Here is a 24,551-nt window from a genome sequence, read left to right on the forward strand (position 1 = left end):
CCATCAGAGCAGGTCGGGACCATGTGAGCAGGGCAACCACATGCAGTTCTGAAGAGACAGAGGCAATAAAAGCCACAGCTCTGGTCGTAATTGTAGAGTAAGGCTGGGAGGCACAATGAGGTATGCAGGCAGTGGATGATGAATGTCTTTGTCCAATTGCCTTGTGCCTCCAAAGCACTTCTTCTCTTCCTTAACTGCCAATGCTTTCACATGCCCTCAGACCCCAATCCTTGCATCTACCCTTGATGGCCTTTTGTTCTTATTCTCTTTTTGGGCTCATCACTCTTTGTGTTCTGTCTCTTGATCTTGCCATGTAAAAGTGTCCATAGGTAATAAAGTCAATGAAATTTCTACTCAGATGTAACATATCAGACCAACCAGGGGAGCCTGAGCAAGGCAGAGGCAGCTGTAATTAGCACCTCTTATGGAAGTGTGGAAAGGTGGTCTCACTGCACAGCAGCACAAGGGCAGACCCTGGCTGGACATGATGGTCCCTGTGCTCAGCTTGGCTTGCAGGGGCCACAGTTTAGTTGGTGGCACACCTCTGTCTGTGAGGATTGGCAGGGTGACAGCATTAGCTTAGTGTCAGCTGCTGTGTAAGCCAGACTGTGCTGCAGGATGATCCCAGGTATCCCTGGGCACGGGCTGAGCTTAGCAGCTTCAGCCTTGCACCTTTCAGAAGCAAACTAATCTTGTCCTATATGCTCCAGGCAGACTATTTCCAGTGCATTCAGATCCATGTGACTTTTTAGGCTGAAGACATTGGTCTATTTTCTGTCATTATTTTCTAGTAAGTTTTTCCACAGTTACAGCATTATGCTAAGGCAATAAAAGGAAATACTGATTTCATTCTGATACAGAAGCTTTGAAAATTTATTAACCATTAACGTTCATGTACAATCAAAACATAAATGTTTTTCCTATTAGTCAGATGTTCAGAGTTGTTAATTTTACTTTCCAGAAACAGTTGCCAGTAGCATAAATGGACTATTAACTAAATACTTTAATGCTGTTTGTTTGAGTCTAATTAGAGATCTGTAAGGTACATTTTAGCAAGTTGTAAATGTTAATACAGGCACACACATTTTCAGCCTTCATTGAAAACATTCATGACAATGTCCCAGTTAACAATCTCTTCAGACCCAGATTTCATAAAAAGGCAGAAGAGAGCTCTGAAGCACTTCCAGGTGTTCTGCTTAGTCAGGTCTGGAAACGGTAGTTTGAATGAATATTGGTCTCCAGAACGCCAGTGACACAGGGCACAGATAAAATTGCTCAGAGGCCTAGGTGCAGGAGCTGCTGAAACATGCCATGTGCCTGAGTTCAGGGTCAAACTTCAAAAACAGATTGTCGGAATAAGTAATCTTGTAACTGGAGACCCCAGTTCTCAATTTCCCAGAGCTTCTCTCAGTGCAGAGGTCAGCACACGCATTGCATCACCCTTCTGCTCTCAGAACCCTTGCACTCACAGTCAGTGCCTCGCTGGAGCCTGTGGAATGTCATCTTACATGCTTTCAGATGTTTACCAACAGGGAATTTCCTGTCGTGGTGTGGACTGATTGCCTTTCTTTTCTGTTAGCTGTAGACTTACAATTAGATGTTCATATTTTAAATATGGTGCAATGACATCAATAGTAATAATTATTGCATGCATCAAAGCTTTGGAGATTAGCTATGGATCATGCACCTAAATGGCATTTGGTTATAATAGCTCTGTACATGAAACATCAAAGTCTGAGGAAATGTTGCTCTGTTATAAAAAATACATCAGAATGATCATTCCACTCTAAGAAAAGTGCAGAACTGTAAACGTGCATGGAACAAATGCAACACATTTCATACTCATTTGAGTGTTTCAAGTGTGGGAAAAATTGATTCCACAGCTCCAATTACCAATCCACATCAAGTGAAGACTGTATTGAAATTATGAGATTTCGCACAATATTAGACTTAAGTTGACTCCTCCTTTTGAAAATGTATTTGTAATTAGGGCCTAGAAGAGCCAGAAGCAATATTTGGGGTTTTAATTTTTTATATGCTCCCTGGCAGAGAAGTGGCTGAGATTGCATAAAGTTCTTAAACCCATGATGTTTCAAGTATCCTTTTGCTGAATCAAAATGGCTCTCTTGTAGATTAAAGGAACTGCACTATATTTTTCTTTGTTAGGAGAAAAGTATTCCAAGCAGAGTGAAGCATGGGCTCTCTCTGCTGAGCCTAGGGGACAGTTGCTGAAATAAAAAAATGCAGAACAGTCACTAGAAAAACAGAACCTCTGAACTTGGTAACTGAAATTCCCAATTACAGAAATGCTGCTGTTTCTCGTGCCTCATCATAGCTTGATCACTCCCCAGCACCAGTGGGATGAACAGTGTGATGATGTGGTGCCACATGTGCTTCCACCGCCAAATCAAAGGCCCAACGAAGCCCGTGCCTCAGCCATGAGTCTGGAGGAAATTATAGACCTTCATTAAAGTTTCAGAGAAACCTAAGTGGTATGAGGACAGCATTCAAAAATGTTTTTGGGGCAAAACAAATATTGTTTTAACTCTGTTAATAATTTATGTGTTGCCAGAAGAGATCCTCCTAGCATTAAGCGAATTGAAAATTAAAGCCACAGAGACACTACTTTAAGAAAACTTGTTGATAAATAATTAATATGGCATAGACCTACTGGAATCTGAAGAGTGTAGGTTTTATCTTGTCTTGTCAAACCTATGCTTTCTAATACCACAATTTCTTACAGAATGAGAGCACGGTCATTTTTGGTTTATATTGACAAAAGCTTGAGTTGTTTTTAGGCTCAGCTGGAATAATTCACTGGCTTCTGTCAGTATCATGTGTGAAGCCCTTGTGATCCTAAGCAGAATACACCCAAAGATTGTGGCTTTCTTAAATCCAGATGGATGAAAGATTGCTGGTTACTTAAAAAACAGAACAGACTATGCCTTTTTCAGGGAAGCTGTTGCTTTTCAGGGTCAGACTGGATCAGAATAAACAATGCTGGTGGAAGAAGAAACTCTGGCAGCAATCCCTGTTTAGCTATGTAATTTATAAATAGCTGGGAGAGGTGCTTTGGGATATGTAATCCCCAGGAACAGCTTCTCCTTCAGTTTGTGTATCTCTAGAGAGATGCATTTTCAATGGTGAGGCAAATCTTGGAGACCACTCTGAAAAATCCATGGCTGGCACTTCCCCATAGTATTCTACCTGATGGGGATCTTAAGGGTGAGAGATAGTGCAGCTCAGCATTCCACAGAATACAGGCTCATCATTACAACCAAAGAAAGGATGGACACAGAATGTGCTAAGGGAAGTAAATATGGACTGTCTTCATTTGTCTCCAAAGCAGTTCTAGCACAGAGCAGAACTTGCCAAGCATCATTCTGTGACATCACTGAAGAGTTCAGCTGGTGCACAGTTCTTGGCAGGAAGAGGCACTGTAATTTCAAAGCAGTATACTGAGCACCATGTTAACAGAACTGCTGCCATCTCTGAAGGTCTGTGTCTTGGTGAAGTGCCTGTGGGCTCTTTAAACTCCCAATTTATTTCACTCTACTATCTTTTAGGATTGGTAAAATAAAGCAGATAGTAAGTCAGGCATAATTTCTAGCAGGCTTTCAAATTTAAGAAGCTGCACAAGAGCATCCATAGAACTATAGTTATCCTTTTATTCCTTTAAATAAAGCAAAAGTGAATGTTGCTTCTTCATTAGAAGATCTTTAGTACAAAATTTGTTGATATTGATGGAACTTCTAAATACCTTTTTTTTTTTTTTTTTTTTTTACTACAGCAAAGTTAATAATAAAGGAGATGAGAGAATATCCATGAATGCTGTTGTAAAAATAATTCTTGCCTTAGTTCAAATGAAAACTCTGATGTAAATTGAGAACGTAAGGGTTACTGACTTTAAGGTATAAAGGGGAGTTTTTTCCATCTGAATAACGTAAATGCAGTAGTGAGGTGCTGGCATATACAGACTATGCAGACTGCAGCTTAGTGTGTTCTGGCTCATGTGGGTGCCCCTTTTGCTGTCCCTAGTGCACCAATGGCATCCATGGTACCTGTCCCACAGCCAGCTGGAGCTCGCCTTCCTGCTTGCTGCTGTGGTTGCCAGCAGCACTCAGGCCTTTGTTGAAACTGCAGCACAAAGCTCGTGAACTTGCAGTCCTGGGAACGTTGGGCCTGACATGCCAGAGGAAGAGCTGTGGAAAATTGTCTCGTGCTCACGGAGATTCCCCCAAAGGAGAATCCGTTGGTCTCAGTAGAGTTCTTTCTTCTGACTGTGGCTGGTGGCAGTGCCCAGGGTGGGCATGAGTGCTGTGCAGGAGCTCCTGGGCAGCCCCAAGAGCCCCTCATTGAGTGCCATGAAGGCCAGAGCTGGTATCCTGCAGGGAGTAGCTCCAAGCAAGGCTACATCTTCCCTCACTTGGTCTTCCTGTCCCACTGTTGTCACTGCAGCTGCTTATCCTTCTTCAGAATGTCCTTGCTTGTGGCTTGCTGTCTGTCTGCTGCCACAGAAACCCTGCTCTACCCTGCCTTTCTCCCACTGTCCCTACCCTGCTCACTGCCTGCCCCAAGTGCCACTGTTGCCTCTGCTGTGTCTTGCTCTCCTGATGAAGGGATAACATCTCCCAGTCCGGCTGCTGACTGGTGGGATAAGCATGCCTGCCAGACAGCCCTATTGTTAGTTAAAGATGCTGACTCTGGGAGCTCCATGCCCATTAGGCAAAGCAGAGAATCTGCCTGATTTAACAAGCCAAGGAAACAAGCCAGACAGTTATCTTGATCTAAAGCATATTCTAGAAGTGATTAGCTGCCTAAACTTACTCTGTAATTATCTGTGCTGAGTGGTTTCTGCACATCATTGCCCATTTTTCTGAGTGTTTTTATCTAAATTGATAATGGAAAATGAATAAAGTCTTAGTTCCACTATGATTTTGACACTTGTGCCAGAAAATATCTGAAGTTGAGTATTTTTGTTTTCACAATAGTTAGATTAATATTTAATTTGTTGGCATCCAGCAAGCTGATTAGCTTTCCTCTAATATGACTCCACTTTGTAATTACAGGAACCAGCTTCTCCTGGGGAGGGGGATGCCTGGGTAAGAGGCTCAGAGACCATCCTGACATCACTGCAATCGTGATTTCACCAGGATACTGTACTGCAAGGTTATTGTCATATGAAATCTTTACTCCTGGAAAGAGGTACAGGTGTAAGGGACATGCTAGTATCTTCTGAGGACAAGGAAGATCTGCCCTTGATTGCGTTTAAGCTGAAGTGGGAACAAGGTGCAGCTGTGTCAAGTCTTGGGGAATAAGTGACCCTTGCCTGCTGCTGCAGGCCAAGCCTGCTTTGATGATGTAGCCTACCTGATGCTGCAGGTGTAGGGGATGTCCCACAGCACTGCATGGGGATGGTCAGAGGTAACTGAGACACAGGGCCTCCCCTTACTGGGGATCCTCTGTTGAGCTTGGGGAGTGCTGCTGTTGGCTACTGGCAGTGACAAGCCATGGAAGGATCCTCAGCACCACCCTGGAAGTAATCTGAGAGAAAGCTCCTTAAGGCATGGGAGGCTGGCTGACTTAGGGCCTCTCTTTGGCCATAGCCATTAGCAGATGCTTCTGAAAAACCTGTGGCAGACAAGGTGAGGAGTTCTTCAGAGCATGATCAGAGTCCTTGTGGAGCAGTGTCTGTGTTCGACCGCTGCTCTGAACTAGCAGGAGTGTCTCTGAAGCCTGTTGAAATCCTGAGTACATCTGGGCTCCACAGCATTCCTGGTAAAGAGTACATGTGATCCTGGGATCACATTGGCTTTCTTCTGTCATCCTGATAGCAAATAAGTTCCCTGGCACCTTGTGATGCTTATGCTATGAAAATGGGCTAATGAATATTTGGTGTGTGATGGTGATCCCTCCAGCTGGGGACAGTCCTGCCTTCCTGACTGTAGTTGTTGGCAAGTTGTCCACTTCCGTTTAGCTGGATCCTCCAGGGGTGGGCAGGAGAGTTCAGCCTGCTCTTGAGAACACAGAGGCAACAGGCAAATTTGCATCCTTTCTTTCTAGGATCATCCGATGCTTTCTTCATAAATGGGACTATCACCTGCAATTCAGTGTGTGAAAAATGTGATTGACCTTCCCTATTTCCTCAGAGAGCAACTATGGCTCAGAATGAAATGCTGCCTTTGGAATTAACCCATCTGTAATGGCAAGTAAGTCTGGATTCTCCTGACCAGCTATGCAAGTAACATCTCAGTGCCATATTCATCTTGCACTGTCAGTTTTACCCAGCTCCTAAGCACTGAGGAATAGCAGCACTGTCAGGGTCTTGCTATTCATTCATTTTCACCCACTTAAAGTATATATTGTTGTCATAATCTGGCACTTTGTACTGACAACAAACTCCCCATATGGACAGGGATTAGGGCCATTTTTCAAATGCTGCAGACTGTTAATTTGTACTGTATGAAGGAAAAAGGTTTTGTTAGAAGTCCATTGTGAACATTACTTCAGCACAGCATAGCTGGCATTTATCTCCGTTAGCCGGGGGACAAATGGGTGTTGCTGACAGGCATGCTGAGCATAACCTCTGAGGTAGTGCTAAAAACGGGACCACACTCCCAGAACTAAACATGATATCAGCATTTATTATAATAAGGCCTAAAGCAAGGGGGCCCATGGGTCAAGCAGGAGAGTTCCTGTTGAGGATGTTGCAGTGAAGAAGTAAAGAAGACCCAGTGGCACTGGGTCTTCTTTATTTCTTGACCAGCGATGTCCCCCATGTTCCAGGTAGAACAGCACAGATTGACTGGGTCGGATGCCCCCTTTTTATCCTTTTTTTTTTTTGTTCCTTTGGATTAGTTTCTCTTGGGATCTTTCATTTGCATGAAGGTTTGAGGCCCATTACAGTTCTGTCCAGGCTGAGTTTTGCTGGGGGCGTGGTGCATTTTACTTAGGTGTAATATGGTATGTTCAGTACCGTATTTCTTATAACTACCCTTTTAACCCCTTTTAAAATGTAATAACCAAACTAACAGTACATACTTACCAATTATCAACTATTTTACAAGAGTTTCTAACCTATTTTTGCCACAGCCAGCAGCTCTCACAAGGTGACTGTCCTCTTTACTTCTGCACTATAGCAGCAAGTGGAATGGCTACTACTGCTGAGCCATCCTGAGCTGTGATGGGTCTTTGGTCTTCCTTCACAAAAGGCAGAAAAATAAAAAATGAAAATTAGTCTCTCAGGGGAAAACAAAGCAAACCAGCAACCTCTGATACATCTCATGGCCTGCTAAAACACAGGTCTGGACTAGAACATTTTCTGCAACCATTTAGTAACTCATGCTTGTCCCAGATTCATCTTATGAACTGGGAAAAGCAATTTGTCTACTATGTGTCCTGAAGTACTGATATTTGTCAAATCCACTGCTTTGAAAGCCCTAGATTTGAACTACTGGATATGCAGAGAGAGAAGCAAATAAAAGCTGTCTGTGATATGTGTGTTTCATCTGGGTAATATCCTGGTAAGGCCGGATTTATTACTTTTATGTCTTAAGGCCAGGCAAATCTCATGGGGTCAGCCATAAAGTAGAATGAGGCAGGAGAAGAGTTTGAAAAAGGAGATCCAGAACTCCTCTTTGCTGATAGAAGTGTCTTGGTCACTTTCAGAGTTTCTACTTTGGGCCATGCTATCAGCTCCACCATCTGTGTAGCACTTTAGTGTGGGAACCCAGGGCAAGGGGAATATCCCCTTGTCTGCCCTGGGGTGCTCTGACTCCCAGGAAAACACTGACTTTGACCCTCATTCATGAAGAAAACTTCCAAAGCCTCATGGTAAACTAGAAACTGCAAAAATGTGAAATAGATTGTAGAGAGTAGTGTAGTACATGCCGTAGTTGAGAAATTTAGATTTTAGGATTTTTAGCATATTGTAGATAGGTACAATATAGAGGATATAGGGTGTTATCTCAAGTTCCTTCTCTATTCTTCTTCCTCTTTCTTCCTGGGTTTAGGTAGTATCTTGTAATTGGGTAGAAAAATCTGCATTGCAGGTCTTCAGGGGTCAGTTATTGGGTTAGAAAGGAAAATAATTTAGGTGTCACTTCTTCATTGGGTAGTTAGTTTTTGATTAGACTTAAAAAGACCTTGCAGCACGAGGTTGTTGGCCATTTTTGTGTTGCTTTCATGCATGCAAGGTCTGGGCACAGACAGTGTGCTGAAGTTTTGATAACAATAAACAGAAACTGAAGACCGAAAAAGTCCAACGCGTCTCTCGTTCCTGACACAGAACTGCACCAGGAGGGTCTCCCCTACCAGGGGAGCCCCCAGGGAGCTGCCCAACTCTTTAGCTGCCCCTCTGTTGTGGTGCCAGGCCGCTGCCCACTGCCGTGCACTGCAGGGGACCCTGCTGCCTTGACTCTGTGGTGCCAGCATGCCTGTGGTGCCCATGGCTGCTGAGGGTGACCACAGCACTCACCCTTGTGCTTTGTTCTCCTTTGCAGAATATAAGGTTCCTTATCTGAAAATTGATTATGGTAAAAAGCACAGGCTGATACGAAGTTATCAATGACAGGAACTGTGCAAGTGTCACCAATGAACTGGGGTTAACAGTAAAAGAATACAAACACAGGGTACACAGAAGGTATTTTAAACCACAATACCTAGGGCTATTTCTAAAAAAAAAAAAAAAAAAAAAAAAATTCACACTGAAATTGAAAAATTATGCATTTCATTGTGTTAATTCTGCCCAACTGGCAGTGCCTAAAGAAATGTGACATTATCTGCTAGCTTCAGGGAGTCTGGTGGGGTAAGCAGAGCAGTACAGCTCTGGTATCCTTGTAGTGTGGCAGGGTCTTTGGGACAGTGGTTTGGGAGGGGGCCCTGTGCGTCTGTGTCTGTCTGCCTGCTGACCTTGGTGCCCTGAGCTGGCCTCAGTGCTGCTGCACGGGGCAGGCACAGGAGCCACCTGTGCACCGTGCAGGTCAGCAGCTGCTGCCTGGCTGCCATTCTGTCGTGTTAGTCCTTCATGTTTGAAGTAGAGGAAGAAACTGGAGCACATGAGGATCAAAAGCTTTATGGCATTCAGTGCCTTTTGTGGGGAGCTTGGAGTGAAATCACAGCAATCTTCCCAAAGATTGGTTCATTTTTAATGATCTAGGACTATAATTTGTCTGTTTAATTCAATCTGAGTGACCTAATTGCTTCCATTTGGACTTATTACCAGCAGAACAGTCAGTCAGTTGGAAGCAGACCTAGGGCAGGGCATTTTGTCATTATTTTAAATTTTCTCTATCTGACAAATCTGAAGGTCTTGAAGAGACTGAAGCCATTGTAAAGGATAGAGCATAAGAGAATAGGTCACACAGTGTGTTAAAGAATGAAAATTAATTCATTCTTTCCTCTGTTGAATAAGCAGCTGTACTTTGGTCCCTGTGATCCATGAAATAAGCTGTCAGAGAAATAGGAAATGTGCCACATTTGAACTTCACTCATTGATTTTGTTCTGATCCAAGGTGTAATGTTAAAATGCAGTATGGTTGGTGAAGAATCTGCAGCAGTGACAGCAGCTGGGCCCAGCTTACTTATCAGTTGTCTGGGATATTTGTAATTAATTTATTCAGTGCTTTACAATGCTGGGACTCATTTACTTGGGTTACATGGTCAGAGTCAGCTAACAGGAGAAATTTCACAAAACCAACATTTGTTAGTTTTAAGTAAAACCAAAGGCTGCAGAAGAAGCTCACAGTTCTATAATTGTATCCCCTTTAATTGGGACTAATAATTTGCAGGCAATTTAGAAAATTTTACAGTAGTCAGTGTAAGAATGGGTAGCAGAGAATTCAAGGATTCGGGATTATTATCCAGAGCATGTCAGGCCAATTAATGCCTGCAACTTAGACAGACCTAGCTGTGAAATTAAATGGAGGACATTCCCATTATTCCCTAAAATAGACACCTGGTTTTATTTCTTGTAACAGAACACACCTTCCTTTACACACCTATTCCTAAGTAAATCAATTAACCTTGATATGCTGTTCTCAAGTAGTATCCAGAGGACTGCCTGCAACTATGATTTGCTATGTTAAGTCTGTTTTATCCATGCTGAAGTCTTTTGCTTCTTTGGTGAGTTTTTAAAAGTTTTATTAACTAAAACATCATTTTTACTGCCATTTCTTTATTTGCCTTAAAATTGTGATTCATAAAGATGGATTTTTATAATTAAGGTAGAAATGAGAAATAACCCCCTATATATAATTTAGAAATCTTGGAATTACAGACACTATCTAACTTCTGTTTTAAATCACAGGAACAAACTGTTCCCCATTAGCAGCCCTAATTAAATCCATTTTTCTGTGAGTCTTTGGCAAATTCCATTTTAGTAAAGCTGTGTTAAACTCTCTTTTATTTCCTCTTGCTTTGCAGAATTCTCTGTTTGAGATGAATAATGGTTTGAATATGGTATGTGATGGTTCTGTAGGCTCCAAAGATATAACTTGAATAAATACATTGTTCTGGAGAGACGGCATAACAGCACTGCTGAAGATTTAGAAGCATTCCAACTACCAAACAGACAGGAGCAGGACCATCCTGGCCTGCAGCGTTTATATGCTCTGTAAGAATGGGCAAATATTTGTGCAGCAAAGAGGCTGTGAAAAGGTGAAGGAGGCTTGCAGAAGGGGAGGAAAGGGAACATGCTAAAGCAAGCAGCATGCTGTTCATCCCAACTCAGCACACTGGGGTCTTGCTCTCCTGAAGTCTGGGGTTCCACCAGCTGTGTGCTTCTGGTGTTGTTCTATACCTTGCAGAGGAGTGAATAGAACTTCCAGAGGTTATCCAGCTCTGCTTTTCCTTAGTACATTCTCAACCATCACATGGAGAAGTGTTTTCTGCAAGGCTTTGCATGTGGCCTGTAGCATATGTGTGGGTTGTTGTATTGAACATATCTAGACCTATTTCTGCACACGGATCAGAATCTGGCCTGGGTCACTGCTCCTGTGCACAGACAGTTTTGTTAGGGTGATGCTCCCTTGGTGACTTAACTGAGCAAGCACTGCACATACCAAAGAACACACTTGAAACAGCTACTCATTTTGCAGTCCCTATGCTTGAAGATTAACATCCTTTCCAAAACCTGCCTTAGTCCCAGAGCAACAGGCTCTGTCCTGTCCTCCAGCATCTCCATCACTCATTTACTGCAAAGATTGGCTTCAGCCTTCGATTTCCTCTGTGGAACATATTGGAAAGAGACAGGCTGAGTTGTGAACATTAATAACAATGAATAATAACAGCACAAGTTCCACAAGCTTTAACAAGCAAATGAATCAACAATCAGGAAGGTTTCATTAATAAATACCTGCAGGAATTAGATGACAAGGGAGCTAGTGCCAAAGGTGTGTGTATCAGTTAAAGTCACTTATCCAGTGTGATCTAGATTCTTAGCCCCTCTGTTTACCTGATGGGTTCCATGCTCTCGTCCTTGACCTGCTGAAGAGGGGAGGCTTCTACCTGCTGGGCATGGAGGACAGGGAGGATCAGGGCACACTTACTGATCTGCCTTCAGTTCACGTCTGCCTTTTAGGCTGCTTGGTCCTGTGGTACAATCACAACAATGCTAGAAGAATGCTTTAAACCCAATCATTTTTTATGGGAACACACATAGTATTAAAGGTCTGACTGACTGTGCACACCTCTACTGTCTGTGGCTATTACCCAATAAAGTTGTCAGAGAAAGAAGTGTCACAAGTCCTTCAACAATATCTCCTCAAGTTTAAACAGAGGGAAAATTGCCTCCCAATTAATTTCTCATAAAAATAACAAAAAGAGGATCAATACAAACTGACTGAATCAGGGTTCCTTTCTACAGACAAGGAAAGAATAGGCTTTGTGGCCACAGGTGCTGGCTCTGGCAGGGCAGCCAGTGGCTGTGTACATCACTTCTGCGCAGACCTGGTGAGAGCCCTCAGCTGCTTCTGACTGCTGTGCTGACAGCATGCATTGCCTTTCCCCAGAATTTGTCTTTGTTCTGAAGAACAACAAGAGCCCAGGGTTTTTACAAGGGCAGGCAGGACAGGGATTGCCAGACATCCCTGTTCTCTGCTTCCTGCACAATGAGAAGTGTTGGCACAATGAGAAGTAACAAATCTGGAACACCGAGCAGAGTTTGCTGTGCTACACTGGTGTTCTCCTGTCTGTAAAGGCTGTCAGCACCCTTCTACACCCAGCAATTCTAGGCTTCCTCATTTTCACAGCAGCTCTTGGCCCCAAAAGGAGGTAGAAAGTGCTTTAGTTTCTCTGTAGTGATTAGAAACACAGTGCTTCCTTCATGACACACTTCATTCACGTGCTTTTGAGGCTCCTGCACACTGAGCCTTTTGTATTTCTCTTCTCACAGATAGAATTCCACAATGCTCCTTTTAATGGATGTTATTTGGGTTGAAAGGTAAGCAGCTTAAATGCTTTGCTGTCTAGCATCCCCCCCTCTCCTGTTAGAACCATCTCTCACTCTCGATTGCACAATTTGTTACATGAACATGTTTAGATCAAGAGTTTTTCTCTCCTTCAAATATTTATAGTGATGACTTGTGATGTAATCAATAGGGTTTGCAGAATCTCACCTGCTCCATCATATCTCTATTCTTCAGAATGATGTTTGCTGCAGTGTTTTAGCTAGGACTGACAAGATAAAGTTGAATTAAAACAAATTGCACATTATCTGCTTCCATCCTGTTGCTGGGATTACAAAAGAGAACTAATGAAATTCTATCAAAGAGGAGCTCTTCTCCTTCCTCCCAAGCAGAGGAGTGGTGGCTGCTGAGGCAGACTGAGAGCAGTTCTGACAGAAGCTGTGCTGACTCAAGGCTCCTCTTCCCTCACCCTCAGCAGATGACCACAGGGCTCTGTGCCAGGCTTCCAAATCCAGATCCATCTTGCCTCTGTGCTAGATCCAAAGCACATCTTTACCAACTCCTCTTCAGTCTTGGCTCAGCCAGCTCCTGGGAGATCCCCAGTGTTCAGCCATCATCACAGGTCACAAAGCAACATAACCTGAGTTATCCTACTCCTGCTGCACACCTCAAGACGGACACCCACAGCTTCCTCATTTCTTTCTATGCTTCTGCAAGGAGGAACAGTTTCAGGGAACTACATTTGTAAGAGAGTTTTTTCCCTCTCTGTCATAACCAGTTTTCATGGGTCCAAAGAATGCTGGTGTCCCATGCAGTCCCCACAGGAGATGCTAACAGAATCCCTTTTTTGTCAGTCTGAATGCTGGCTGTCTGCTCCATCTGGCCTGCATCATAAAGTCCAAGTGTTTGGCGCTGCAGGCCTGCTGGGACCCTGTCTCTTGCCAGCACACACTGGAAGGACTTTTTAAACTACTCTGGGAAAGCAGGCAGCATGTGAGCAAAGTGCTGTTCAATATGGAGGTGTGTACACTGAACCAAGAGAAAACAGGAACTCTTCATGTAGTGAAAGATAAAACACAGTCTTTTCAGGAAGCCACATGCTCATGAGGTTGATAAGGAGTGAGAGCATCCTGCCACAGAGCTGCCCAAACGGGGTTCAGCACAAAATATTTGGGTAGTGTATAATAACATCCATATAGTTCCTTTGTACCATGAAAGTATCTGACACTGCATTAAAGAATAATATGCTATCACTGCTTTGGATGGATCTGCCAGAAATTGCCATTTTTTGCTCTTTGCTGAAAGGTGACTTCACATTTTTTGTTGTATGAGGTTGGTGTATTTAAGTTCACGTGACAGGAAGCCTCTTGACTTCAGCAAGAAGGCATTGCAAGGAATTCTGTCTTAGGTGCCAAAGACCTTCCCACTCTTGTTGCTGCTGCTATGAAAGAGGGAAAAATGGATTTCTCAAAAATAAAGCAGATTGGACCTGAAAGTGGAGAGGATAGTTTGTTTGATGTCAAGGGAGCAAAAAAAGCATCAGCACTGGGAATATTACAGACAAAATACGACCTGACTACTGTATACTTTAAAGGGAGCTCTTTGCTGGGACTCTGTCTCTGTACAGTTCTCTACCTCAGTCTGAGTGCTGAACTGGGGACTCCTTACCTCTGGGTGAGCTGTGACTCCTCTATCCCAAGGGATGGTGACTGCTCTGAGCTACCTGACATGCCCCTGGAAAGATGTTTATCTTCAAAGACATTTTGCTAGCCGTTAGCAAAGAGTAATTTTCAAACACTCTAGGAAATAAAATTCTACAGATTTTGAAGATACTAAAAGTCCCAGATCATTATTACCTGGTATTAGGAATTATGTTTCCCAATTCTGTGTAGAATAGTCAGGCATATATTGGAGGTGGAAGGAACATCAATCCTCTGTAGCCTTACTGCCCTGGTTCAGAATATCCTGGGCATAGTGGATCCAGGAAAGGCTCTTCCTCCTTCTTTCTAGGGATCATCTCCAAGCCCATCATTTCTGAAATGCTTTTTTACTGGTGAAGGGGCAGTCTTCCGGGGCAAGTCCCTGAGCAGTGTCTTCTGGGCAAAAGACTATGGTGAGGTCTGCCAGCACCCAGCCTGGGACAGAAGTCCACAGCAGCGGAGCCAGGTACGTGCCATTCTCCTTGCATCCTTCAGAAGCACACAGAACCTCAGGAAGAGCAGGGGCAGCCAGCCCCCTCACTGATGCACCTGCAGTACTATTTCATTCTAGTAAGAATGCTGAGAATAAATGTAAGACTTGAAAGTACCAGCTGGAGCCACAGTAGTAATGAATACTGCATCATAAATGCAGCAGCAAAGCTGATGTGGTTCCTGTTAGACAACACAGTTGTATATCCCCTTTCACAGAGCTCTGAGGAGGCACTGCAGGTTCCCTCCCCGATCCAGTCAAAAGAACCTGATCTGCTCTGAAAGCCAGGATTTTCTTCCAGAATATCAAGGGTCTGGTTCTTTTGGGCCCAACTGCAAATCCAGGAGCCTTTGTCTGTATTCTACAGAGCTCTGTCACTGCAAACAGACTCCTTTGGTTTCCAAGTAAGTCAAGCCCAGGACTTGTCCTGTGTTCTCTCCCTTTATATTTGTATTACTGTTCCATTACATACAGCAGGGTGCTTCAGAGAGGAGATGAAAAGAAGCTTGGAAGTTTGCCTCTATAAATGTGTGAATTTATTTTTAAACCTCTTGAATTATTTACTTTGTCTGCCTTTTTCAATGACAGGTGAATATGTTTGTGACTTGTTCTCTTTCCCAAGGTAGCACTTGGTTGAAGTGAATTAATTACGTGTAGAGTAAATGCAGCTGATGTTAATTTTCAAGTCAAGTTTTAGCTTTGCTGAAATTTCAGAAAGAAAGTAGTGTTTTATAAATTAAATGCTGCTTTGTGTGCTTTCTTTTTAAAGAAGGCTTGGCATCTGGAAAGAAAGCAGGGAGAGAAAACAAACATACTAAATGATGGAAACTCGTCTTTAAGGATATACTCCATCAGCTATCAGTACACAACTGTGAGAGATCCATGTGGCAGCTCATCAACAGTATATTGAGGCTCCAGCAGCACCCCAACACCTTTGGCAGGAATTGGTTTCAGTGGCAAATTGCTGGTCTCTGGCAGGAGCTGCTGCTTTGACCTGACAGGGTGATTAGATTGGTTGCTCCTCTCTGTGACAGTACATGCCATGTGCTCTACCAGGAGAACCTCATTCTTCTTCAGAGTGGTGTAGATTCTGATCCCATGAGAGCTGAACTGACAGGATCCTGGGCTGCCAGGCATTGCCAGTGGGATAGATGAACCCTAGTTTCCCTTTGCTGTTCCATCTGAGGCTCTAGTGAGCTTTTCAGATCCTCTCTCCAGAAGGTTGGGCTGATCTTAGAATAACTCCTGTGGTGTGAGTTGTCTTGGGAGCACAGCACTTAGCTGGATTGGTGCAGTGTGTTGAGACAGTGGCTCTGGATCTGGCTGGACTCTCCTGAGGCAGGAGATGCCCTGCAGGTCCCCAGCAGACAGGCCAGTTGTTAGAACAATGATTGTGGCAGATGCTTGCCACCCTCAGGCAGCTAACATAGAAAGGGTCATCATTAATTTAACTCTGTATCCATCAAGCCTAGTTTCTGTCCCTGGAATGACAACTCATATGTGATGCTTTGCAAGAAAGCAGCTCCAGCTAGCCTCCACTGCTGCTGACAGGCAGTGGTGCTCTGTGCATCTTAGCGGAGAGCTTATCTGTTATTAAACATGCTCTTTTGATTTTTTCGGGCTGCAGTATTTACTGTCCAAGTTCTTAGGTCCCAGATTCCCAGCTATTGTGCTTAAATTTGATGGAGATGACCCTGGGAGCAGAGGGAGAAGCTCCGTTGGGCTGAAACACTGAGCTGAGCTGGGTGCATTGCAGTGGAATCCATGTATCATCAGTATCATTGCATCCTCTTTGAACAAGCAGACTCTAGTGTGCCTTGAGCGAATTGATTTCTCTGGGCTTGGTTCTGAGAAGCAATGACCACTGGCTTCCATGTTATATTTTAGCTCATGTATATATGAAACAAAGAGTGATCTCCTGTTTCCTGTAGCTTAAGCCCCATATCTGATGGTGGAATATAAAATTAGTTAATGATTTGGAAGTAGAAAAGGTTAACGCTAAATAGTAATAAAATGTAAAAATGCAGAAGAGAAATGTTACTCTAATTTCTATGGATTCTACATAGTTTTGTCTCCTTCCCTGAAAGACCTGAAAGACTTAGTATATCTCAATGAGAAAATTGCATTTAAATCCTGTGGGCTGATCTGCCATGACTGAACTGAAATTAGGGGAAATGTACAAAGTAGTTTTACAGAAGCTCTTTGGATGGATGGCTGGAGGAGGAGGCATTTGGTGTCTGGGCTCTGCTGTCTCTTGAACAGGCCAGAGATGGGACAGCAGCAGGCAGGACACAAGTGCATGCTCTTGCAGTCACAGTGCTGCACTGATGGTGCTGGGGAACCCGAGTGCCCAGTGGCCTCTGCCTGCTGTCTGTGTCCCAGGATGCTTGCTGAGAGTGACTGGAAGGGAGCAGCTCCTCAGGCAGCTTCTTTCTCAGAGGGTGGGTCTCATTTTAGATGTGTTGTTGGCTTGTTGATGCCAACTTTACCTGCCCAGGTCTGCTCAGCATCCAGTGCTGTGAGGCTTCCTAGTGGGAGACTGCCATCTAACCCAGAACCATGGGCAGTGCTTTTTTCCCCCTCCTTAGCCTTGTTTTAGGTGTTTGCTGAGCTCCAGAACTTTGTGGAATTCTCATGGGCACATTTACAACCAAGTTGTGGCTTTTCTTGACCTACACATTGTTCAGAACACCATAGAAGGCTTCTCCTATATGCAGATGCTGTGGTTTTCATCCCTCTCCTGCAGCATACAGCTGGAAAAGTCTTCCCAAAACATGAGGTAATCTTAGCTCCTGTTTCTTTGGAAGGATTAAACAGAAGGATTAAAGTGAACAGGTAAGTGTACGTCTCTGCCCACGCAGGGCCCTTGGGAGGGACTTCGGGGTGAGGACTGCTGACAATCAGCTCACAGCACAAGCAGCCCTTGCAGAGCATGTGACAGAGCCAGGGCTCTGCACAGCTGGTCTGGTGCTGCAGCACGAGCTCTTGGGGCTGTGAGAACCAAAGGGCTGGGGTTGTTAGTGCTGACTCTCTAGACATGATTAAGCTGTTTTGATGAAAGAAATGGAATCTGACACTTTTGCCATTTAATTGTTTCATGTAAATTTCAAATAAAAAGTAAATTGGCTTATTAAAAAAAAAAAAAATTGTGTAAAACATTTGCTGAGCAGAAGTGAGTGGCCCCTGAAGCATGACAGGCAGCTTCGTGATCACAGCCAGCTAACAAGTTTTCAAGGTGCAGTGCGGAGGGGCTGGACTGAAAAGCAAATGCCTCTGAAGCTCTAGCTTTGCCTTGAGGCACTTGGGGATAGAAATGTGCAGGAGGAAGGTGAGGAGGTTTTGAGGTCTGAGCACACCTCAGTCCTGAGCTAGGCTGCCCTGGCACAAGTGTTGGCTGGGGCAGGACTGTGACACCTGCAGCCACTGAACTCCTGGATCCTGGGGCTTTTCTCAGCACTTTTGTTCAGGTGGAAGCCACAGAGTCTGGCAGTTCTTGTCAGGCTCTTTGCACCTTTAGCTTTACTCCTAAAGCCTGGTATGTTCTGGGGTATCAGGGGTATCAGCTGCACTTTGCCAGTGAAAGCATGTTCTGGATTCTTTGGAGGACTTTATTTACAAACACCCTGAGATCCATCAGCAAATGGCTGTAAGGAAAATGCTTTTCATCATTCAGGTTAAAAAACATCACAAAGCCTTGGAGACAACACTTCACTTGGGAATTAAATTGCTGGAGTCATCTGTGTCAAATAAGTTTCATTTAATAGGTTACTCAAATAAAGTTTCTGTAGAAATCAATATCACTTTCTCCTGCAATTGACAGCTCAAGACACTCCAAGTGGCATTTTTCACATAAGGTTTATTTAATTTTGGGAGGAAGAATGCCTCCTATACTTTCTACTTGGCCTACGCAACTCTGCAAGTTTGTCAGCCTGTGAGTTGGAAACATGCCCTGCACTTACCCAGGGGGACAGTGTGAGGTCACTAACATCGACTTGCCAGTCTCAGCTGCAGCAAGGATGCCATTGTCAAAGGGCTGTATCAGAAGTGTGTTTACAGCTCACTGAAGGAAATGGACAAGTAAATGTGTTTCTTCTTACAGGTGAGCTTGGACAAAACGCCTCATTATATATCTTAGTAGAAGTGGACTTTCTGTACAGGTAGGGGTCTGTGGGCTGTGAAGACTGGAGATTTCAACAGCAGTGCTTCTGGGTCCAGGGTAGGTGAATCCTGCAATTTCTACCTCCCTTAGGAACAGGGGACACCTTTGCTCTGTGTTTTTTATTTCAGTCTGATGTTATCCCATGAGGAAGGGAAGAGACTTTGGCACCTTTCTGCACTATCTCCCTTGAGAAGGAGCTCTGTTTCTCAGACTTTCTTTGGTCACATTGGCACCTGCTCTGCTGATGTACTGTCCTCTGAGGTGCTGGTTCTGCTCTCCACATCTGTTTATAGTACTGGCAGAGCCTCTGTGATTGTACATCCAGCAAGGACAGATTACTGCTAGGCTGCTTAAGTGCCATGAAGAGGCATTTAGCTCTAGGAAAGGGCAAGTTCACCTTCTATCTAACATCCTTAATGCTTGTAATTCCTATAAGCAGTAATATTGATTCCTGGATTTATGCTGACTATAGCACAAATGGACAGCAGCTGGTAGGAGGAATTTCCCAGTCCTGTGGGATTGGGTTCCCTGAAGATGCACCGAGTGATTTGTATGTTCCCAGCAGCTGCAACCCAGTAACGACAGAGGCTTGTGACCTGCATGCAAACAGGTATATTCTGGCTGCAGGTTCTGTGGCAGAAGCTGAGTGGGGGAGTGACTTTATACCATCAGTGCTCTCCAGTCTTCTGTTGTAGCCCAGTGCCAGGGAGCCTTGTGCTGTGAGAAGACTTCATGTTTCCCATCTTTTTATAGCTACTGGGCTTCCAGTAATATAAAGCCGATTTTTATTTGAACATGTTTGTGCTGTTAACCTAAACCAAGGGCCTGGGCTGCAGTTTTCCCATCTGATAAACAAGGATAAACATAACCAGTACTAGCTGAGAAAGGAGATCTGGCAGTAAACAGAGTGTTGTTGAAGAATGTTCTCAGAGATGCAGTTACTTGTCTCTGAGAAATTAAAAAGGGAAACATCTGCAAGGCACAATGGAATGAAAATACTTCAGGAAAGATTTTATCAGGAGTCAGAGGTAATAGCCCTGTGGAGACAGTCTTCTGGTGCTCCGCAAAGTATTATAATGCTAGATGATAGTATACAGAGAGCCAACGTAGGCATTTGTATGCATTGTGCCATGGACAGTGTGTTATTTAACTATGCTTTCCTCTTACAGTCTGTGTTGTCTAATTCTCTGTCAGTAAATATGAAGTGTTTCTTTCAAATGAGGAGGGAGTTCAGCCTTCAATGCTTCTGGTAGGAGAGAAGATGTAGTGACCATCTACCTGTGCCTTCCCCAGGCTGCCTCTCTCTGTGATTTTGTCTGGACATTTTAATAATGGGCCAAAGACAAGCCCAGGAAAACTCCTACCAAATAGCCCAGTGCTCTTGCTCCCTGTGGCACACCTAGGAAACACCTCCTGGAGTCGTTGCCCAGAGCAGGCTGAGCTGATGGTGGGAGCAGGTGAGTGCAAATGAAATACTCTGTCTCCTGTCAGGCATGTGGTGGACACTGCTGTTATTGAAAGGAGTATTCATGCTTTGTAATGCAGATGTATCTCTCCTGGAAATGATCTGTAATGCATCAGAGAGAAATGCACCGGGGGAGGTGTGGCAGAGGTACAAGACTCCTGCTGTTCCACACTTTTCTTTAACAAGGTGAGCTTCAGAGATTTATGGTCAAACAAAAGGTGAAGATGAACCTTTATAAATGGTAGTACTTAAAATTTCTGCTGATTTGAAACTGCAGGCTGAGTAGATGCTGCATGCACAGCCATTTGCCTTCATGAGACGTGGGTTTTAATTCACCTCTGTTTATGTCATCTGTTCTCTGTGTGCTGATGTGACACTGTAAAACACGTTCAGTTCCCAAGGTGCCTGTGGACCAAATGAGCTTCTGTTGCAGCTCGTGCTGCTCATGTCTTGCTCATCCTCTCACAGGGTGTTGGGCAGTACCAGCTGTGGCCAGGCTGAGCCAGGCATTCTAAATCAGTCCCACAAAGCTGTCATCTGAGGAGACTCTTGGTTATCTGTCCATGTTTTAACACCTCCTGCAGCACATGGTGTGGGGGTCATCAGGGAAGTTAACAACAAATTTTCAGAGAAAAGGAGCCCTTCTGGGAGTTCAGCCTTCCTCCCTGTGTGAGGGGAGCACTGACTGCAGTCATGCCTCTTTGTGGAAACCCCCTTGCATGGGGAGCTGATGGCATGCTCTGAGGACTTTGGTGCGTTTGTGCTGAAGCTGGCATTGGGGGTGACACGAATAGGTCCTTAAGTCACGCTTGGCTCTGATACTTTGCTGAGTGCCAGAAAACTCCTTGGATGGAAGAGGAAAAGCCTGGGGATCAGGCAGGAAGGCAAGCTCCCTGGTCACCCTTGCAGAGGTCTTGTCATTTGAAGCCCTGAGCAGTATGCTGCATAAATAAGTTGTCCAGCTCTAGGGTAAATGTTAAGCCTGGAGACAGATATGGTTGTGAGTACTCAAGGAGTTTCTCCTCCAGAACTGCATTAAGCATCTCCTGTGGGACTCCAGGAAGTCTGCAGAGGGGAGCTGGAGTGCCTTGTAGGCTCACTGTAGCTAATTTTTGGCAGGATTAGGAGTTACTGCAGGGCTCTTGAATCTGCTTCTTGCCCCGGGGGTGTGTCTTGCACCTCTTGGGTTGAAAAACTGTTGCTGATGAGCACAAGGCTGCATCTATTACACAAGGCTTCTTGGTCTGAATAAAAGAAAGCCAAAAGCTCTCACGTTTTATACTTGTGGTGAACAGAGAAATGATATTTTTTGAATTACCTCTAATTCTCCAGCATCCATGACTCATTCAAAGGACCAGTGAAAGGGTGGCACGAGCTCATATTCCAGAGAAATGCTTCAGGGTGTCTCAGGCTGGCTGGGCTAGAGCTCTGACCCTCATCTCTAGGACTACAGTCCTCCACACTAGTTATGTTCCCCTGGACAAATCCACTGAAATGTAGATGAACCTGAGGTAAATACAGTTTCTGTAGTCATTGGCACTTCCTTAGCAGAAGAAAGTTAAACAACGTAGTTTATTAAATGTCTCACAGTTCTTGTTCAGTCATGTTTATCCATAGGTGACCATCTATTTCCAATATGATTATACTGGAGGGAAGTGGCAGAGCTTGAGGAAACAAATTCTTTCAGCTGCTGAAAGCCAGGTCTAGGGCTTGGTGCTTAACATGCTGCTGTGGTACAGGCACATCCTTTAAGCATCAAGAAAGAGACATGGATTGGCTTTTTCTTTCTTCAAAAAATGACATTTTGAAGTAGGTTAAGTCTACTACTTTTCCACATTTTCTCAGAGAGAGATTTTGTCTGGCTGGTGTACGTGCTTTCCATGAGGAATTATTTATGAGCTCTTCCATCCCCGGTCTACTTTTCTTCATGTAACAATAGTAGAACTGGAGGAATGACCAAGGTTAGTTTTATGGTCTCACTTTAGATGTAGTGCCAAGTTATTCAGCACTTTGTTTTGTTAGTGCCTGAACCAAAAAGCAATTTATCTCAGCAATATCCTTCAGATTATACCTATGTACCATTATACCAATAAGGCATGCACCTGGTTGCTCCAGTCCCAGAAGAAATCTATGTTTCATTTCAAATATGCCAGTTCTTTCCTCTCCCTCCTTCTGCCATTCTTACGAAGAAAAGCTTTTTTAGGGGACATGGGAAGAAATACAGAAGGATTATGGAAAAACCTCCGCTACTTCAGCTACACATCCTGTTAAATTATGAATCAAAAAGAAACTCACTGAGGGCACAGTTGTCAGGGCTTAAATGGTCAATATATGTGAATGAGAAGGGGCATGTCCCTTTACTGGAGTCCCCTCCAGATGATGGGCGTAGGCTGCTGCAGTCCTGTAGGGATGTGTTCAGTGTGACCACAGCACTGCTGTCTTTACTGGGAAAAGGCTGCAAAGATGTAGCTCAGTTCCTTGCTAACAGTCAGTTATCTATCCTGGCACCAGTGTAATTGTAATACATACTCTATTGCTTGTCAAGATTTTAACCTTTCTGACACATTATCCCCTAGGGCAACTGAGCAGCCTTAATAATATAGCTGATAATTATCCTCCTGGTGAATAAAGTTATCACTAGGGTCCTGTATAAATCACATGGAAAACATGATGGATTTCAGTGGCTGGCCATCACAAAAATGGGAGGAGGCACAGATTGTGACAGCTTAATGGAGAAAGTAATAACCAACAATAAAGTAATTTATAATATAAGCAACGATTTTCAGGCTTTTCTATTTGTTTTCATGCTAATAGAAGATAAATGTCATATTAGAAACAAGACGTGAAATTTCTATTAAAATATTTTGGAAATGCCATTAAATATCAGCAATTCCCAGTGCAAGAAGTGGCAGCATGGGTCTTAATTATCTGTATGAGATCCTTGGAACCAAAGTGTCCTTGTGGTCAGCAACAACCCCTCACTTTTGTAAGGAGTGAGATGTGTGGTGCCTCAGTGGAAGTCTCTTGGCCAGGGGTGGAAAGCAGGACAGCAATCCTGCCAGTGATCCTGAGCTGGGTACATCATGGCTGTTCCCTAAGGCTGCAGGTTTCCTAAGAAATCCAAGCTGTCATTATAAGCAGAGAACAAGACTTCAGCATAGATGTGAGAAAGCCCTGCAGCAGTACTGGAGTGGTGAGAAAGGGAGGGTGCAGTACAGTGTGGACAAAGGTCTAAGATATGGTCACTAGAAACACATGAAGGACAGGTGTTGGCACCTCTAAATTACCTGGTTGGTCCTCTGGATCGCATGCTATGAAAGTGAATGTACAGCCTTCAACATTTATGCTTCACACTAACTAAAGGTTTGGGGGAGTGAGTGAACCATGGTGGGACTCTGGAGTGAGCAGGAGTATTCTGGCTGCAACTCCCTGGGTGAGACCAGGTAACACCCGCCTGAGAGCAGTGCTCTGTGCTGAGTGGGTGCTGGGGGCTGAACAGATGGAGGCTGGTGTGCTGCTTCCCAGCAAAGTGGGGTGCTCCTCCTGTGCACTGGCTGCTTGCAGAGACAGCGCTGCCATGCCTGTGAGGGCAGGAGCAGTTCTTCCCAGTGAGTAGCCTGACCTGGGCTGGCCTGGCTCTGGAGGGTGTCCTCATCAATGATTAGTGTGAGGATGTCTCTGGGGTGCAGGCTGGGGAAGGGATGGGGAAGGGAGAGTGGTGGAAATTGTATTTGTGTCTGTACTTATCATTCTTAGTTCATTCTCTTGCATTTCTTCTAAACAAGCACTTTGAGGTCTGAGGCCCAGTGCCTCTAATCTAGTGAGTGCCTTATTGATCAAGTCTTGCCATTTGGTCCCCTGAGCTTCCTTGTGTTGCACAAAAGGGATAAATTACTCCTTATACTTTAAAGAGTAAGAATGTTTTTAGTGCATGTAGACCCATATGATAAATACAGAGGCACAGGTGGGATGAGAATAGCAAAAAGCAGAGGGATAATTAACAGCTGGAACAGCATAAACCAGTTCCCAAGACCAAGCTCAGGAGGAAGACAATAGATTCATCATGCTGCTCTCTGGGCTGATGCTACAGCTCTGGGGTGTGAGGTATTGAATTACAGTCTCTAGAAAATATTGTTTGGGGAATGTTGAGGAGAGCTGGTAAACAATGTGCTGGAAGGTGACAGATATGTTTGCAGCTTCATATAGGGCTATCACAATAAAAAGAGCCATGAGGGGTTTTCCCATCTCTGCCTACCTGTCAGGCCTGGCAGCAGGCAGGCTGCCAGGCTTCAGTGGGGGATGGCAGACCCAGAAGCCAGTGTACTTGCTTTCT

General features: G+C 44.2%; 1 long non-coding RNA gene across 27 annotated transcripts in view; it reads left to right on the top strand.

The window, feature by feature from the left end:
• LOC110477764 (uncharacterized) overlaps positions 1-24,551 on the top strand; it is a 55,464-nt gene that overhangs the window by 17,707 nt on the left and 13,206 nt on the right. For 12 of the 27 annotated variants that reach the window (XR_014958457.1, XR_014958472.1, XR_014958473.1 and 9 more), the window contains 4 exons: positions 5,070-5,169; positions 6,064-12,439; positions 14,415-14,570; positions 14,813-20,404. This is a non-coding gene — a long non-coding RNA (uncharacterized LOC110477764). The remainder of the gene's footprint in view (positions 1-5,069; positions 5,170-6,063; positions 12,440-14,414; positions 14,571-14,812; positions 20,405-24,551) is intronic. The other 15 variants (XR_014958478.1, XR_014958479.1, XR_014958480.1 and 12 more) reach the window with 15 other exon arrangements.

Source organism: Lonchura striata, chromosome 14 (genome assembly GCF_050655825.1).
Source record: "Lonchura striata isolate lonStrDom1 chromosome 14, ASM5065582v1, whole genome shotgun sequence".
Taxonomy (NCBI): Eukaryota; Metazoa; Chordata; class Aves; order Passeriformes; family Estrildidae; genus Lonchura; species Lonchura striata.